A 19,244-nucleotide genomic window follows, 5' to 3' on the forward strand; every position below is an offset into this window, starting at 1 on the left:
GCCTCAGTTCAGAGACAGGCTGTGGTCTCACATCATCTTTCCTGCATATTTATAATTTAAATGTTAAGAGGTCTTCATACAAAAAGTTCCTTGGAAAGCATTAACTCTCAGTGACAGGGCCGGCTCTAGCCATTTTGCTGCCCCAAGCATGGCAGCACACTGCAGGGGATGCTCTGCCACTCGCCGGTCCTGTGGACCTCCCACAGGCGTGCCTGTGGAGGGTCTGCTGGTCCCGCAGCTCTGGTGGAGCATCTGTAGGCATGCCTGCGAGAGATCCACCAGAGCTACGGGACTAGCGGACCCTCCGCAGGCACACCTGCGGAAGGTCCACCGGACCTGCCTGCTGCCCTCCTGGCAACTGGTAGAGCCTCTCCTGCGGCATGATGCCCCAAGCATGCGCTTGGCATGCTGGGGCCTGGAGCAGGCCCTGCTCAGTGATTAGGTAACAACTGTCATTCCTAACATCTAGATGTGCTTGTGATATAGTCAGAATTCATCCTTAAATCTTTTACTTCCTTTTGTTTTTGTCAGCTGTCATTATATTTGGGTCTTGAATCATGTTTAGTTTATCACATACTGGCAGGTAAGTGGATTTGACAGGGTTGCCCTACTCCTTGCTGGATAGCACAGCCTCCTAGCAGTTCAGTGGATTAGCTTCATCAGGCAGACAACCCTTCCAGCCATTACACCCCATCAGTTTCTCCTCTGCAGCGCTTCTCTTGTTCCAGTAATCGCAGCATCCTCTTCCTGACTCAGCCCTACGGCCAGGTCACTATGGTGGAGTGAGAGAGTGTCTCAAGCAGTCTTCTGCTTCACTGCCTCATGGCACCACTCCCACAGTGACTGGCAGGGGCATCCAGGTTCACCCTCTACTCTGAGTTCCTGCTTAGGGACTCCCTACACCAGTGGTATTCAAACTTTTTTTCTGGGGACCCAGTTGAAGAAAATTGTTGATGCCCATGACACAAGAGTTGGGGATGAGGGCCTTGGGGTTGGGTAGGGGCTCAGGGTTGGGGGTGAGGGCTACAGGGTGGAGCCAGGAATGAGGGGAGTCAGAATGTGGGAGGGGTGCTGGGCTGGGTTTGGGGTGCAGGAGAGGCTCTGGGTTTGGCTGGTGCAAGGGATTAGGGCACAGACTTACCACCAGCAGCTCCCAGTCAATGCTGCAACCCGGGTATATCGCAGCCCATACTGCAGACAGCAGCAGGTCTGGCTCCTATGCACAGGAACGCAAGCAGCTCTGCACAACTCTTGCCAGCAGGCACTGCTGCCCAGTTCCCATTCTTTGGTTGCCAGTCAATGGGAGTGTGGAGCTGGTACTCTGGGCAGGGGCAGTGCACAGAGCCTCATGGCTCCCCTGCCTACAAGCTGGGCCCTCTGCTGGCCACTTCCAGGTACAGCATGGTGGCGGAAAAGGTAGGCACTAGCCTGCCTTAGGTGGGTAGCACTGCCACCGGGGCTTTAAACATCCCCACCAGCAGTGCTGACCAGAGTAAGGTGACCCAGTGCCTTACATGCTGCGCCCCAGTAGTAGGTCACTACTCACAGTTTGAAAAACACTGCTATACTCTGTAGCCAAAGTCCATTCCCTGCCCCTTGCTGCCTTTCTCTGAGGCACTTCCATACCTTCTGACCCTCCTCATTCCTTTGGGTTTGCCAGTCCCTTCACTCCCTCCTCCCAGGGACTAACTTCAGGCACCTCAGCTCTATTGTCCCCCTGGAGTGACTAGAGCTTCCTTCCCTGGATCCTGCTGTGGAAGCTTTCACTTTCCTGTCTTTTGTAGAACCCCCAACTGTCCCTCACAGGTGAGCTTCTCTCCAATTAGTTGCCTCCAGCCTAAAGCTCCCCCATGTGCAACTGATGGGCCCACCTGGCCTAATTCAGCTCTTTCAGGGCCAGTGTAAAAAGCACACCCATCACACTGAACTGAAACAAAGTACATCTTGGTGCTGAAGAAATTTTTTTTTCCCAACATAGAATAGGCTGAGCTGCCAACTTGTTGCCTGCCTTACTCACCTGCCCCAAGCCTTTGTAAAAAACTCACACGCTCGCTTATCTGGTGGTGGACTGATGGATTGCCTGCATGCCTGCCAACAGCCTTTCTACTAAAATTGTACACTCCATGTGCTCCACTCCTTTCATCTTAAGGCTAGGAGTGCTTTATTGGACTGCACATCTGTCCCAGAGTCTGCAAGGGTACTGGCATGACAACCCTATAGTTGGCACAAGTGCACCTGAAGATGAATTTGCCCTTCCTTAAGCTAAGACTATTATACAGACACACATCACTTGCTTTAGTCCTCAAGTTCTCTTATGAAAATTTAGCTCTACCATTCCTGTTCCCCAAGGATATATGCGTGTCACACCTTTCCACTTCATAGTTTAGGATCTATTATAAAATTGAGTGTTTCCTCATCTTCAGTTTTAGTGTTTGCTTTTTTTTTTTTTTAAAGTTTATTCATTAACATTTCAAATCAATAAAACCTCAATTATCCAAATCACTATCATCATCCAATATTCTAAATATCTTCCAAATGCCAGGGAATTTTATATCTAGTGTTATGGTTCTGGGTTATCCATACCTTTGTCCTCTCTATCTTCCCATGGCCACCTTTTCCAAACTAGAGGCCCAGCACCTGCACTCCTCTCAGAGAGGACTCCCATGATTCACTCCACTTTTTGACTAAGTCTTGAGGCTACAGCACCCCAGTTTACTGGGTATGTTTCCTCAGCAGCCCCAGCTGGGTTGGGTGCCTTCAAGAACTGTGGCCATTAGAAAAATGTAGTGACTCAGAACAGCTGCTTCAAAGCAAAGTAGTATTTATTTATCCAAAAGCATACAACAAGGGTGACCAAACCACAGCCCGCATGCCATATGCAGCTCTTTTACAATTAAAGTGAAGCTTGCAGGCCCTCTCCATGTTCCTACTATTCTCTGCTTACCAGACTGGGGGGAGTTAGGGGACTTTTGCCCCACAGGGGGATGGAGGGTTGCGGGGCGTGCCTGCCAGGGCTCAGGGCTGCAGCAGGAGTGGGGCTGAAGCCCCAGCAGGCGTATTCCACATGGTTGGAGCCCCAAGTCCCGGCAGATGTGCCTCATCTCGAACTTCTGAAGATTGTCGTCTCGGAGGTGTTAGTAACCTAGTCCAAGATTTGGACCTTAGTGTCCAAAATATGGGGGTTAGCATGAAAACCTCCAAGCTTAGTTACCAGCTTGGACCTGGTACTGCTGCCACCACCCAAAAAATTAGAGTGTTTTGGGGCACTCTGGTCCCCACAAAAACCTTCCCTGGGGACCCCAAGACCCAAATCCCTTGAGTCTCACAACAAAGGGAAATAATTCTTTTCCCTTTCCCCCCTCCAGGTGCTCCTGGAGAGATACACAGAAGTAACCTCCGTGAATCTAAGCAGAGGGAGTCCACCCTCTCTAATTCCAGTCCTGGAAACAAAAGCACTTCCCTCTTCACCCAGAGGGAATACTAAGTCAGGCTAGTAAATCTAACACACACAGATCTCCCCCTGACTTCTTCCTCCCACCAATTCCCTGGTGAGCTGCAGACTTAATTCCCTGGAGTTCCTCACTAAAGAAAAACTCCAACAGGTCTTAAAAGAAAGCTTTATATAAAAAAAGAAAGAAAAATACATACAAATGGTCTCTCTGTATTAAGGTGACAAATACAGGGTCAATTGCTTAAAAGAATATTGAATAAACAGCCTTATTCAAAAAGAATACAATTCAAAGCACTCCGGCAACTATAGACATGTAAATACAAAAGAACATAAAAATCCCCTATCTGATCTTTGGTACTTACAACTGGGAAACAGAAGATTAGAAAGCAGGAAACAGAAATCACTTCTCATCCGAGAGAGCATACAGGCAGAAGGCAAAGAACTCAGACACAAACTTCCCTCCACCCAGAGTTGAAAAAAATCCTGTTTCCTGATTGGTCCTCTGGTCAGGTGCTTCAGGTTACTTCTTTTTTCAGGTGAAAGAGACATTAACCTTAGCTATCTGTTTATGACACACCCCCCAAATTGCAGACAGTGGGGAAGCTCACTGGCGGCGATTTCCTTCTAGAACTTTAAAATAAACAGATTAATACAACACATGCACCTTTACATATACCACTAAGTATATAACTAACAGACTTCTACATTTTAAGAACACTGTTTAACTACTGGATTCTGGGAAACTCTCACGGGAGAGTGCATCCGCTACTTTGTTAGAAGCTCCTGAGATGTGCTGAATTTCAAAATCAAAATCTTGGAGAGCTAAACTCCAACGAAGAAGTTTCTTGTTGTTCCCCTTGGCAGTATGAAGCCACTTTAGTGCAGCATGGTCAGTTTGTAGCTGGAACCGCCGTCCCCAAACATATGGGCGTAGCTTTTCCAGGGCGTACACAATGGCATAGCATTCCTTTTCACTGACTGACCAGTGACTTTCCCTCTCAGACAGTTTCTTGCTGAGAAACACGACAGGATGGAAGTTGTGATCCGTTGCTTCCTGCATGAGAACTGCTCCTATACCACGCTCAGATGCATCCGTGGTTACTAGGAATGGCTTGTCAAAATCCGGGGCCCTGAGTACAGGGTCAGACATGAGCATTGCCTTAAGTTGGGTAAAGGCCTTTTGACACTTATCAGTCCCAGCATTTGGCTGGGTCTTTTTGGTCAGGTTGGTCAGTGGGGCAGCGATTTTGCTATAGTGTGGTACAAATTGCCTGTAGTACCTGGCCAAGCCTAAGAAGGATTGGACCTGTTTCTTTGACCTTGGAACAGGCCACTTTTGGATAGCATCCACGTTGGCCTGTAGGGGGTTTATGGTTCCTCGACCCACCTGGTGCCCCAGGTAAGTCACTCTGTTTTGGCCTATTTGACACTTTTTGGCCTTAACAGTTAGTCCGGCCTGCCCGATGCGCTCAAAGACCTTTTCCAGGTGTAGTAGGTGTTCGGGCCAGGAGTCCGAAAAAATGGCCACATCATCGAGGTAGGCAACTGCATATTCTCTCAGTCCTGCAAGTAGACCATCTACCAGCCTCTGGAAGGTGGCGGGTGCATTTCGAAGGCCGAAAGGAATGACATTAAATTCATACACCCCCGCATGGGTGACGAATGCTGACCTCTCCTTGGCAGGCTCATCTAGCGGTACTTGCCAGTACCCCTCGGTTAAGTCTATTGTAGAGATGAACTGGGTATGTCCCAACTTCTCCAATAGCTCATCGGTGCATGGCATTGGATAGTTGTCTGGACGAGTTACCGCATTTAGCTTACGGTAGTCCACGCAAAAGCATATTTCCCCATCTGGTTTGGGTACCAGAACCACTGGAGATGCTCATGCACTGGTAGATGAGCGGATTATACCCATCTGTAGCATGTTCTGGATCTCCCATTCTATAGCAGCTTGGGCATGAGGAGACACCCGGTAGGGTGGGGTTCTGATTGGGTGAGCATTACCTGTGTCAATGGAGTGGTATGCCCGTTCAGTCCGTCCTGGGGTGGCTGAGAACAATGGGGCGAAGCTAGTGCACAGCTCCTTGATTTGTCGCCACTGCAAACGTTCCAGGGTGGTTGAGAGGTTCACCTCTTCCACGCCACCGTCTTTTTTCCCGTCATAGTAGACACCTTCAGGCCACTCAGCATCATCTCCCTGGACTGTAAACTGACAAACCTGTAAGTCTCTGGAATAGAAAGGCTTGAGAGAATTAACATGGTACACTCTGGGCTTTAGTGAGGAATTGGGAAATGCTATGAGGTAGTTCACAGTTCCCAGGCGCTCTTGGACCGTGAATGGCCCTTCCCATGATGCTTCCATCTTATGGGCCTGTTGCGCCTTCAAGACCATAACCTGGTCTCCTACCTTGAAGGAACGTTCTCTGGCATGTCTGTCATACCAGGCCTTTTGCTCTTCCTGAGCATCCTTTAGGTTCTCCTTAGCAAGGGCTAAGGAGTGTCAGAGGGTGCTTTGTAGGTTGCTTACAAAGTCCAGAATGTTAGTTTCTGGAGAAGGCGTAAACCCCTCCCATTGCTGCTTCACCAACTGTAATGGCCCCTTAACCTCGTGACCATACACAAATTCAAACGGTGAAAACCCTAAACTGGGATGTGGTACAGCCCTGTAGGCAAACAGCAACTGCTGCAACACTAGGTCCCAATTATTGGAGTATTCATTGACGAATTTACGTATCATGGCCCCCAAAGTTCCATTAAACCTTTCCACCAGGCCATTGGTTTGATGGTGGTACGGGGTGGCAACCAAGTGATTCACCCCATGAGTTTCCCACAGTTTTTCCATGGTCCCTGCCAGGAAATTAGACCCTGAATCTGTAAGGATGTCGGAGGGCCAACCTACTCTGGCAAAGATGTCTGTTAGGGCCAGGCACACAGTGTTAGCCCTGGTGTTGCCTAGAGCTACTGCTTCCGGCCATTGGGTAGCACTTCCATCCATCTGGCTCCAATCTCTCCCGCCTCAGCAAGATTTTTGGGTTTTCCATCTTGTATGTACCGTGTGATGTCCTCAGGAACACCATCCAAGAATTGCTCCATTTGTATGAGGAGGTGCAGTTCGTCCAAGGATTTAACATTGTGTCCTGATATCTAGGCCTCATAATTTTTCCCAACGTAGTAGGCGTGTTTGGGAAATGACACATCTGGTTTCCACTTTTGGGTTCTGAAACGCCGACGGGCATGATCCGGGGTTATCCCCATTCTGTATCTGGCCTTGGTTTGAAAATATTTATAGTCGTTCATGTTCTCCTTAGGCATTTCAGCTGCCACCTCTGCTAAAGGTCCACTGAGCTGTGGCCTCAATTCTACCATGTACTGGTCTTCAGGGATGCTGTACCCAAGACAGGCTCTTTCAAAATTTTCCAAAAAGGCCTCGGTGTCATCATCTGCCTTGTAGGTGGGAAATTTCCTGTGCTGTGGAACAATCATTGGCGCAGGGTTGTTCGGGTTGGCTGTGTTTTGCTTAGCCTTTTCTAATTCCATGGCCTGTCGATGGGCTTCCCTCTGGAGTTCCAGCTGTTTTTGGTGGTCTGCATCTTTGGCTGCTTGCTCTCTTTTGTAGGCTGCCTCTTTTTCTCTTTCTCTCAGCTCCATCTCTTGTAGTCTTTTTTCCAGTTCTCGCCTGTGTTCAGCTTCTTTGATTTGCTCCTCAGCCTTCATTTTTGTCTTGGTAGGCATGGTTTCTGTTTTCTTGTGTTGGGGTGCCCTCCGGTGTTTATCTTCTGAACTGCAGGATCTGTTGCCTCCTGGGGTCTGCCTAGCAACAGTGCCTTTTTCCTTTTCTTCCTAGCTAATTTTTTTCAATGTAAAGTAAACCAGAAAAACCACTTTATTTGCATGTATATAGTGCTGGTATTTGCCTCCTAATGGGAGTGCTATTGTGTGACAAAAGACCCTTAACAGTCTCTTAATGGTTGCTTGCTTAATATGCAAGCCACAGCTGCCAGAGAGCAGAAAAAAAAATTCTCTCTGGTTCCTTTTAAAACCAAACTGTTCCCCTCTGCTTAAAGCCCCTAGCAGAGAAAAGAAAAAATATAATATTCCTACTGGCTTCTATCTCACCACTGCCACTCATGTCAGTAACCTAGTCCCAGATTTGGACCTTAGCATCCAAAATATGGAGGTTAGCATGAAAACCTCCAAGCTTAGTTACTAGCTTGGACCTGGTACTGCTGCCACCACCCAAAAAATTAGAGTGTTTTGGGGCACTCTGGTCCCCACAAAAACCTTCCCTGGGGACCCCAAGACCCAAATCCCTTGAGTCTCACAACAAAGGGAAATAATTCTTTTCCCTTTCCCCCCTCCAGGTGCTCCTGGAGAGATACACAGAAGTAACCTCCGTGAATCTAAGCAGAGGGAGTCCACCCTCTCTAATTCCAGTCCTGGAAACAAAAGCACTTCCCTCTTCACCCAGAGGGAATGCAAAGTCAGGCTAGTAAATCTAACACACACAGATCTCCCCCTGACTTCTTCCTCCCACCAATTCCCTGGTGAGCTGCAGACTTAATTCCCTGGAGTTCCTCACTAAAGAAAAACTCCAACAGGTCTTAAAAGAAAGCTTTATATAAAAAAAGAAAGAAAAATACATACAAATGGTCTCTGTATTAAGGTGACAAATACAGGGTCAATTGCTTAAAAGAATATTGAATAAACAGCCTTATTCAAAAAGAATACAATTCAAAGCACTCCAGCAACTATAGACATGTAAATACAAAAGAACATATAAATCCTTATCTGATCTTTGGTACTTACAACTGGGAAACAGAAGATTAGAAAGCAGGAAACAGAAATCACTTATCATCCGAGAGAGCATACAGGCAGAAGACAAAGAACTCAGACACAAACTTCCCTCCACCCAGAGTTGAAAAAAATCCTGTTTCCTGATTGGTCCTCTGGTCAGGTGCTTCAGGTTACTTTTTTTTTCAGGTGAAAGAGACATTAACCCTTAGCTATCTGTTTATGACAGGAGGGTCAGTAAGTTCGGCCACCCCTGACATACAGATATCAGAAATAAAAGGGTTAAACAGCAGGAAACCTATATGCTTATTTTCCTACCTAAAGCTTAGTCTTATTTTCTTCAAGTTTTAGGTGGACTTAAACTTATCCCAAGTACCCCAATAGCATCTGGGAATAAAATCCAGTTTGCTCCCCTACAGACACTCACTGTGCTTCAGGACTAAGGATTTTAACAATTTGCATTTTTAAGGTTTCCCACCTGAAGGGCCCTATTAGCTCTCTGAACTCTGTCTAGTCTATAAAACATAAAATACTATTTAGTTGCATATGGTACAGTACTATTATGCCAAAGATATCCATGGGTAACAATTACAGACTCCCTCGGTGGACTACATCTCCCATGATGTACCATGGTCTTTCCTTGTTGGTGAGGGGAGGAGGTACACCATGGAAGGTGAAGACTGGCTGGGAAGCCGGGCCATTGAAGATTGGGAGCATGTGGCAAGGCAAACTACAACTCCCATGCAGTGGAATTTCAGAATTGAATTGAAAGGCTTTGGCATTCTGCTGCCAACCTATAATTTTTTTGGTTCCCAGTATTGTTGGGGGAAAAAATCCATGCAAAGCAGAACACAGTCTGTGAAAGGTTAGTTTAGCAAAATAAATAAATAATTTCTCCAACATCTCTTTTAGTAAACAGTTTTGATAGAAAATTTTCAACCAGCCCTAGACAACACTGGTTACCAGCCCAAACCATGCTGTGGGATTTGAACCACCAGTCAGTGGGAGGACAAGTATGCTAGCAAAGAACCACTGTGTTGTTATATTAATTCTTCTTTCATGCTTCCTGTGGTTCCCCTCTTGTCATTTTCCCTCCAAAAATATTTCAAGGATGTCTGATGACCTTACAGAAAACACCCATTGAGCTCTCCACAGTGAAATGAACTCTCCTCATTTCACTCTGCGCTGCTATAGACATGTGGTCATCAAATAGAAAAAACTGACAAGCTTGAAGAAAACTTTATTTGAATAGAGATGTACTTCTGTAGTGAAGTTAAAATATGAATTAGGGTAATTTAATCTGTCTCTCAGACAGCTGGAATTTTGGAATACTGCATTAACACAGGATAAGCCATCATGGGTAATTTAGTAGATTGTTTCCATGTTTGTATCATAGCACTTGATTATGAGGATGATAAAAATGATGTTTATTTCTCATCTTATTTTTCATGAGTTTTGTACCCAAAGTTATTAAGATAATCAGTGACATGCTAGTTCCTCCCAAAGTTAAAGTAATGCCACTCAGTTTAGATTTATGGCCACTTTCTATTTGAACTATAAAAATAGAGCTAACAGAACCTGAAGAATGGCAAAAGTAGAAGTTGCTGTCCTCTTATTCATCAAATGTATGCTGTAGACAATGGCAGTAAAGCATGTTTAGGAATGTAGGACTCTTGGAAGATGATAGGATGGTCAGCTTTGGAGATGAAGGTCTGTGTTTCTCCACAGCATAGGCACAATATTCATAGCTGTAGTGTGAGCATCCCCCAATGCACTATTCCACAGAGTTTATTTTTATATTCAGTAGTTTTGCAATAAATTATGGGGTAAAGAGTTAGTATTTCTGCCCTATTATGAAAGGAATAAGCTAGTTCATTTCTATTACTGTATTTAATCCTGAAATCACCACATTAAGAATGGACTTCACACACACATACACCCAATTTGCCCACACAAACTAAATTCCACTTAAAAAAAAGAATTCCTGAATGCATTGATTTCCATTACAGAAACTAGAGTGGTTTCATTAACCCAAGAGAGTTTCTTTAAGTAATTTTTAGGCTACAAGTGTTAGCATTAATGATAAATTGGTTCTAGTAGAATTTTAAAAGCATGGCTAAGAAAGGAATACCTAATGCAGAGAGAATACAGTGTCACACGAACCATCCCCTTTTCTTGGAATTGGGGGTGGAGCTGGGTTTCCTTTTTTCTCCATACCATTTAATGTTACCTTTTCCTCATCCACTCTACACAATCCTCCTTCAAGCAAGTCTGGAAAGTGCCACAGAGTTGACTAGAAGGAAAGGGGAGAAGCTCTTGATAAAGGCCTGCTATGACACCTTTCTTACCCACTGTTATTGCCTCATGAACAGGGGAGCCTTTAAAGCCAAGGTTTCCAGAGAAAGGCAGCTATGAAGGGAGATAAAAGGTACAGGGTTTAGGGGCTTCCCGCAGAGAAGAACCAGTTGGTAAACTCTGAAGAAGAAGTGCAGATCTTTCTTACCTTCTGACTCCCCAGACAAGCCACACTGTATGGAAGGGGTGAGTAGTCAATTGTTTTAACCCTCTCTTCTCATTTGGGCTGGCTGCAGGAAGCCGGGACTGGATTATATTTTGAGAGGGATAGGAGTGCAATCTTGTTGCAAACATTAGAGTTGAGCAAGCATCCTCTGCTTCCCATGACACTTCCCAGACTTCTAGAGTGGCTCAGAGGCAGCAGACTCATTGCCCACAGGCATGGGAAGGAAGGAGCTCATGCATTTAACTGGAGAAGTTCCTGTGGGCCCTTAGAGGGAGCAGGAGGCCAGGGGTGAGAAAAGCCAGGGCAGGACTATCCTGAGAATCAAAAACTAATGGGACAAGAAGTGGGAGTTAATGCAACCCTATAGCAGCCCTTCTTCCAGGTTTATTCCAGTGATCTCCAGGCTACCTGTTGCCCAGCAACCCCACTCCCCCTTAGGCTGTCTCCCTTAACTTTTATGAGGAGGAGTTAAAGGTATCTCCATCTCCCCACATCCTTCCCCTGCCTGTCTGAGTGCAAGGAAAAGGAGAGATGATAGAAATGGTTGGAATTTTTTTTATGAGACATTTCTAAAAAAAACAGTTTAAACAAACATTTTTGTGGGAAAAAAAATTCATTTTCAATGAAAAAAGTCTGTCCCCCAAAAGAATTCTCATTTCACAATTGTAAAATTCCCTTCGCTCTCTTCTCTTTTTCCTTGCAAGAAAAAAAAATAGAGAAAGTGAAAGGGGAAACCCCCAAAATGCTAAAATGATTTTTTAAAAATGATCCCATTTTGAATTCTGCAAAACATAGCTTGTAAATTGAAATTTTTTTGGCAATTTTTTTTTTCATTTTATGGTCTGTTCTAATACACATTGGGTGAGATTATCACCTCTCTTCTGACCCCATTATGTTGGGTAAAATGGCTGTATTGGCATAAAAGGAGTCTTTGTCATAAACAGATAGCTAAGGGTTAATGTTCTTTTACCTGTAAAGGGTTAACAAAAAGTGACCTGAAACACCTGACCAGAGGACCAAACAGGAAACATGACTTTTTCAAAGCTGGGTGGAGGGAAGTTTTGGGTGTGAGTTCTTTGTCTTGGTTCAGTGACCCTCTCGGCTCTGAGAGTGATCTTTCTATCTCCAGGTTTCTAATCTTCTGTTTCCAAGTTGTAAGTACAAGGATAGTAAGACAATAGGTTTATATTGTTTTTTTGTATTTACATGTGTGTAGTTGCTGGAATGTGTTAAATTGTATTCTTTTTGGCTAAGGCTGTTTATTCATTTTTTCTTTTAAGCAATTGACCCTGTATATTGTTACCTTGATACAGAGACTATTTTATATTCTTTTCTTTCTTTTTAAGACCTGTTTAAAGTGTTTTTCACTGGTTAAGGCTAAGAAACGAAGGGAAGGGGAAAATCTCTTTGTGTTAGATTTACTAAGCCTGACTTTGCATACCCTCTGGGTGAGGGGGGAGAGAGATTTGATCTCTCGGTACTTGTGTTTCAAGGACTTGAAGCAGGGAATCTCCTAGAGTACCCAGGACAGGGAAATCTGAGAGGAGGTAAAGAGGGTGGAAACCCTTTGTTTAGATTCACGGAGCTTGAATCTGTATCTCTCTCCAGGAACTCAGGGAGGGAACACCTGGAGGGGATGAGGGAGAAGGGAAATAGCTTATTCCCCTTTGTTGTGAGACTCAAGGAATCTGAGTCTTGGGGTCCCCCAGGGAAGGTTTTGGGGAGACCAGAGTGAGCCAGACACTGGAATTCTGGCTGGTGGCAGCGATATCAGATCCAAGCTGGTAATTAAGTTTGGAGGTTTCATACTAGCTTCTCATGTTCTGAACTCTAAGTTTCAGATCTGAGTAGGAGAGTTATGACAATCTTAAGCTCTGGATCTGAATTCTCCTGGTGTAAGAACTGAGGAAGACAGCAACTAGCTGACTTCAGAGGACCCTGTCACAAGCTCTGGGCATAGGGTGCATAGTGGAGGTGAGATTAAGAATGGAAGGCCGTGCCAAAAATGAGATTACATAACAGCACTGTAGAGATTCTGGGCAGCCCAATCACCCAGAAGCAGCAGGGCCAGGGCCAGGGCCAGTGCAAAGAAGTTTCGCACCCTAGGCAAAACTTTCACCTTGCACCCCCAACCCCCTACCCAGCTAACCTGCCCTCTCCCACAGCAGCTAACTCAGCCCCACACCCAGGGAGGTCCCCCCTGCAGCAGCTACCCACCACCACCACAACAGGTAACCCCTCTCTCCCCCTGTCCCCCCACGGCAACTAACCCTACTTGGAGAGACTTCCCCCCAACCACCACGGCAGCTAACGCTGCCTGGGAAGACTCCCCCAGTGGAAGCTAAGCCTGCCTGGGTAGCCTGCCCCAGCTCACCTCGGCTCTGCCTCCTCCACTGAGCACTCCGACATCGCTCTAATTCTCCTCCCTGCCCAGGCTTGCGGCACTGTTTGGAGGAAACTTAGAGCGGGGGCTGTGTGGCCAGCAGAGGAAGCAGAGTGGAGGTGAGCCGGGGCAGAGAGCTGTTCCTCTGTGCACTTCCCCCCCCCCATTACTGCAGGCAGCCCTCCGCATGTGCAGCCCTCCCCACGCACCCCCCCCAGCTCACCTCCACTCCACCTCCCCGCCCGCAGGGACTTTTAGGCGCCCCCAACTACTGGGCGCCCTAGACGGCCACCTAGTTTGCCTAAATGGTTGTACCAGCCCTGAGCAGACCATAGGCTGTTGTAACTCAGATAGCTCCTCATGTCTGCCTAAATTAGGCCAGGGGCCACTCCAGTGTTAACAATAATGCTTTTGTTTCCAGGACTGGAATTAGAGAGGGTGGACTCCCTCTGCTTAGATTCACGGAGGTTACTTCTGTGTATCTCTCCAGGAGCACCTGGAGGGGGGAAAAGGGAAAAGGATTATTTCCCTTTGTTGTGAGACTCAAGGGATTTGGGTCTTGGGGTCCCCAGGGAAGGTTTTTGTGGGGATCAGAGTGCCCCAAAACACTCTAATTTTTTGGGTGGTGGCAGCAGTACCAGGTCCAAGCTGGTAAGGGAGCGCTTGTGCAGTTAAAACACTTTTTCCTAGAAGATTCCTCAAGCTCACAGGTATGAAGAGGATGAGGATGAGTTCATAATGAAGGAATGCGTCTTTTAAAGTATATTTTCCTCAGTGTCCTGACAGAGAGAAAATAGCAGCCATGACCCATGTTCTGAACCTCTTAGAGCTTTTGGTTTTTTTTAAATTGGCACATCTCATTTAGTTTTTATAACTATAAAATATAGAAATTGTCCAACATGAGCCAACCCAGAACAGTAACAGTTCAAAAATTTTGAACTTGTGGATTTTTCTAAAGCATTTTCCCCAGCGGTCTCATGTGTCAGACATTTCATTCTGTTACATGATGCTTAGACAATTCCATTCCTACGAAAAAATAATCACCTCTTTTTTCCCAAAAATTAAAAATTAGAATTTCAGCAGAATAGTGTGAGGAAAAAGAAAAAATAATCCCATGAAGAGTTTTGGAAGGCCTAAACAGAGAAGGACCTGGGAAGGATCTCAAATATTCTCAGATTCCTGTGCCTGTTATTATATACAAGCACAAAATAGTACAAACTTGACATAATCTGTCTTATACAAAGATCTATACACAAACTTTTGCATTTCAATATAGCAGAGAGATGAGTATGTTGAGTGAATTATACACAAAGGTTTTACTTAAACCTCAAAACTAATGTCCCTTCAGGTATGTTGTGCATTTGCAAATTGGGCAGCAATTCATATTTCACAGTGGCCACAGCAAGAATTATTGCAACTGTGTCCTGTATGCTGTATTTTTCAGTAGTCCTCCATAAATCATTGGCTTTTGTCCACAGCTGGCAAACCTTTTAACATCTTCTGATATACAGCTTATGTCCTGCTTTAAAGATCTTAATTCCTTTCACCAATGTCGGTACATGGAAAAAATGTTAAAAGGCAGCAGCAAAACATAAATGTGAAGTCATTCCTCCATCTTGTGGGCAACAACTGAAACAACAATTTACAGCATCATTTCACAATATAGTATAATGCAATGATACATATTGATACAATAACCAACAGACATCTTGGTTTATGTAGCAAACTTCATATGTTATAGTTAACGTTAAGCGTTAAACTTTAAAAATTCTAGCAGTAAAACCAGGAAATTGATGTAGTATTTTCCATTTTTTGCAAAGACCTATAAAATTAAGGACGTATCTGTTTTATGCACAGTAAAGGATACCACGTCCAGAGAGCTTAGAAGAGTGAAAGGATTTAAATACGGAGGATCACTGTTCAATGACGGTGCCCTCCTGATTGATGCGTGACAGTGTACTAAAACTGATTGATGGAAATGGTGGGAGTGACCCCAGTTCTCTTTGAAGTTAAAAGGCAGAATGTACTTTGACCCATCTTAATGTACAAACCAGAAACCTGGCCAGTCTTTAAAAGAGAAATCAGTATGCTCTCCACGGAAATGAAGATGTTCAGATGGTCGAATGGTTGGGCACTCCATGACAGGAAATGAAATGAGATTGTAAGGGATCTAATGCTGGTTGCTCCAATTGAAGACAAGTTGAGGGAAGCTAAGCTACAATGTGGGCATATGCAGCAGAGACTGGAGAGTTACATTGGCAGGATAACTGCAGTGATTTTGGATGGAAGATGACCAAGTAGGAGACTGAAGATTTGGTACATGGACCAAATATCAGTGGAACTCAAGAGATCCAATCTCCTCGACAGTCTGGCATATGATCATAAGTTTTAAAGGAAGGCTGTAAAAGGCGCTGACCCCGAACAGGAAAGTGGCAAGAAAGCAGGAGGAGATACTGATTCTCTTGACATTTATTGCTAGCAGAAGCCTGTTTCTTAAGCTTTCTTCTTAATGGGTTACATCAAGATGGTTTCATAATACTGGCACAAGCTACCATTAAGGAAAAGTTAAACACTTTGTGGCCCATTCTAGAAGAATCTTATGTATAAAAAAAAGGTAATGAACCACTCCCCAAACAATCTTCATCGCATTGATATATCATCCCAATTTACAACAGAAAAATGGTCTCACACAAAAATTGCACAACACTCACATTAGATTGTAATTAAACGAAGGTATAAACCATTGTATCTGATTGTTTTCTGATTATAAGCTATAAGAAAGTTGGAACAGCTCAGGTAACTTAAGTGTGGAGTCACTGACAACAGACAACTCCCCACCTGTCCTTAATAGCGTATTAGCATGCAACAATTCTATTGGTAATGAGTCTGTGGCACAAGCCAGAGTGGGCACATATATCAAAAGTTCTCACAGGTACATTTAGTCCAGACTCATTGCTCTTTAAAAGATAATACTTGATCTGGGTATCAGAGCTTGAAAGGCTCCTTCTGGCAATGCTGCCTCATCTCCACTGGGTACAGAGGTAGCAGTGCCAGGAGAACTGAGATATGAACATATGGGGAAACTTAAAACCATACATGTATTGGAACTCAAGATGTGGGCTTATTACCCTACCCCTCTTTTCACAGTCTCTCGCCTATCCTGTAACACAGCCCTGTAAATTAATTGCAGACTAAGGGTGAGAATCACCAGTACACTGTCTGCTTTGCACTGGCCCTGGAGCATCACAGAACCATCCACAGCCAATGGTTCAGAGGGAGGTCTGGTAAGAGTGGAATTTTTACTAATGCTGTCCTGAATAAGGTGACATTGACATTCATTAGGCTAGTTTGGCTCCCTGGGGACATCTGAATAAAGTGGTGATCCAAGTAAGTGGCTGTGACATCTGCTGGTATACAATCTGGACCGATGGACAGCTATGCTCCCTCAATTCGCCAGCCTGGGATGCCTCTTACACTGTTTCACTGAGAGAGCAACCACTCCTGGTCTGCTCTCTCACAGCCTCCAGCATGCAGATCACTCACAGCTATACTGTATGAGTGCTATAGCCAGCCATTCATGAATAATATTGCCAGAAAATTCCTAGTCCCAGACTTTCCCCCAGAAATGTGTCTTATATTGCCCAGAATCCTCCTGGATAATACAAACGCATATAAAGTCTATCATTTCATTAACAGAAACCCTTGTTATTTCAAAAGGAGTTTCCCAAACATTTCAATCCAAGCACACACTGATTTAAGATATGACAATAAAACAAGTTTATTAGCTATGGAAAGATAGATTTTAAGTGATTACAAGTAGGCATAAAAATCAGAATTGCTTATAAAGAAAAAAAAGGTAAAATGCAAACTAACACCTAACTTCACTTAGCTTGTTGACATCTCTCTAACCGCATGTTCTAGTGTAATTCTTGAGTGGCTGGTTATAGCACTCACATAATATAGGTGGGAGTGATTTACATACTGGAGGCTGCTGTACATCAGTACCTTGAAAACTCTTACAGTGGCACATACTATACTAACAAGAGTGAAAACTGCTCATTATGATATACGAACTCCAAACATGAAAGACGAAAATGTAACCAAAATACCCAGTTCCTTCCTAATGTTGAGCATCAGGCAAACAACTAAGTGAACGCTACCTTCTCAACGACAGTGAGAGTCTGATACCAACCAAGGTAAGGCATTACTATTGTCAAATTCCACAATCTGACAATCTGTAGAGAGCAGAGACTTCATATTTGTCATGCCTTCTTTGGGTAACTAACTTGACATTAAAAAACAAACATACAAAAATTAACTTAGTAAAGAAGTTTGATAAATAAAAGCAGATGATGTAGGAGAGACATTACATCAAAATCAGAAAAAATATTATAATAGATGTAACTACATGGCTAAGAGACTAAGACCAATAAACAGTAATCACACTATAACACAATCCAGGATTCTCCTAAAGTGCAAAGATTGAGCTCCAATTCCTCGGAAAGAAATTTGGTTTATTTCTACTTAGGATAAGAGAGGAAGGAGTAATACTCTTATAATGATTGATGGATTATACTAAGAGGCAGTTTGACACCTGATTAAGAAAAAAAAGAAAATTGACAATGTCAAACTATTCGGCCTCATACAGACTTATGATGCAGAGGCAACAAATCCGGCACATACTCATCTCCTTCCATCCTGTCATCAGCACAGAAGTTCACACATCTGCTTAGTGTCAGGCCAAGGCAGGATGGCATCCAACTCCTGATGCTGCTAGGAGCTTTGACCCGGCGACAAGGCTGCCACTAGTATAGGGGCACAATGCAGGAATAAGAGGAAAAGCCTTAAAATAACCAAAAGTCTCGGGATGATGGATACCTAAGAGCAGCAACTTTAAAGCAATGGAGATGGATGTCCAACTGCCTTATTGCAGGGAACTACCTCAGGATGTCACTCCACACTTCCATGCTCCTCCTGGAGCCCATTCTTCTGCCAGAGCCCTCTCAACAGGATGCAGCTCTCTATGCAGACTTGCTTGTCTGTGAACAGTCCATACATGGGCACCCATATGACCTTCTTTGTGTTTGCCCCAATCTCCGATTATGCTCTTCTCAGATGATGCAGTTGAAAGAGGTGATGCCTCCCCACCTACAGGAGATCATGAAGTTTGAGTTTGCCAGCATACTCAGGTGTAGGAGAATGGGACTGAAAATATGGAAACACTCTTTAGGAAATTTATCACTGCAGAGGCAGAAATAATGGGTGGCCATAGGTGCATCTGAGATTCAGTTGCAACTCTCCAAGAGAGCTTTACCACCTAGACCTGATAAAATATGAACCAGCTGAACAGCAAAGCGAGATTGAAATTCAATATTCTCAAGGGAATAATGAATACAGACTAGTAGGTTTCTTCCAAACCCTCTCCTTGGTCCCCACTGGGTGCAGATTGCTGCACCTTTTGTCCCACACCATCACTCCAAGACTGTAAATTCAGGGAACATAGAGCACTCCTGTGTACATAGCTTAACGCCATACATCAGCCCAGAGAACAATCAACCTCCCCCTCAATAGCTTTCTTCCTCAAGCACACCTGCAGCGAAGCTGCTGACCAATCCCTCTCTCTTCCCCAGACTTGTACTCCTTTCACTGACTTACAAACTCCACACTAAGATCAAAAACTCATCATATGTCCTGGGGTTTTTGCAGAAATGAAAGCGAGAAAAAGAGCAAATTTCTGACAGAGGCAACATTTTACATGTCTCTTCCCCTTGACCCCCTCCCCCAGTCAACAATTCTTGGGCTTACTCTCCTTCTGCTGTGCAGCTGGTCTCCATAGCTGGATGAGGTGTTTTCAGTTTGTTGATGTAATAGAAATTGACACATGCAAAACTTTAGACCATCTTTGTAGGAACTTTTTAAATATAAAAAAGTTTACCTTTTAGAGCTGTCCTTTGCTCCTCTATGCCCATCATCCCACTTTCTCCTTCCTCCCATCCTCAACCCACTGAACACATCAAGGCCTTTTTTCTCCACTGAAACCCATCTATTGTTTGGAGGCTTCGGAAGGGGGTGTTGGACACTCCTGCTGTGTGTCATTT

Source organism: Gopherus evgoodei, chromosome 10 (assembly GCF_007399415.2).
Source record: "Gopherus evgoodei ecotype Sinaloan lineage chromosome 10, rGopEvg1_v1.p, whole genome shotgun sequence".
In the NCBI taxonomy this organism is placed as follows: Eukaryota; Metazoa; Chordata; order Testudines; family Testudinidae; genus Gopherus; species Gopherus evgoodei.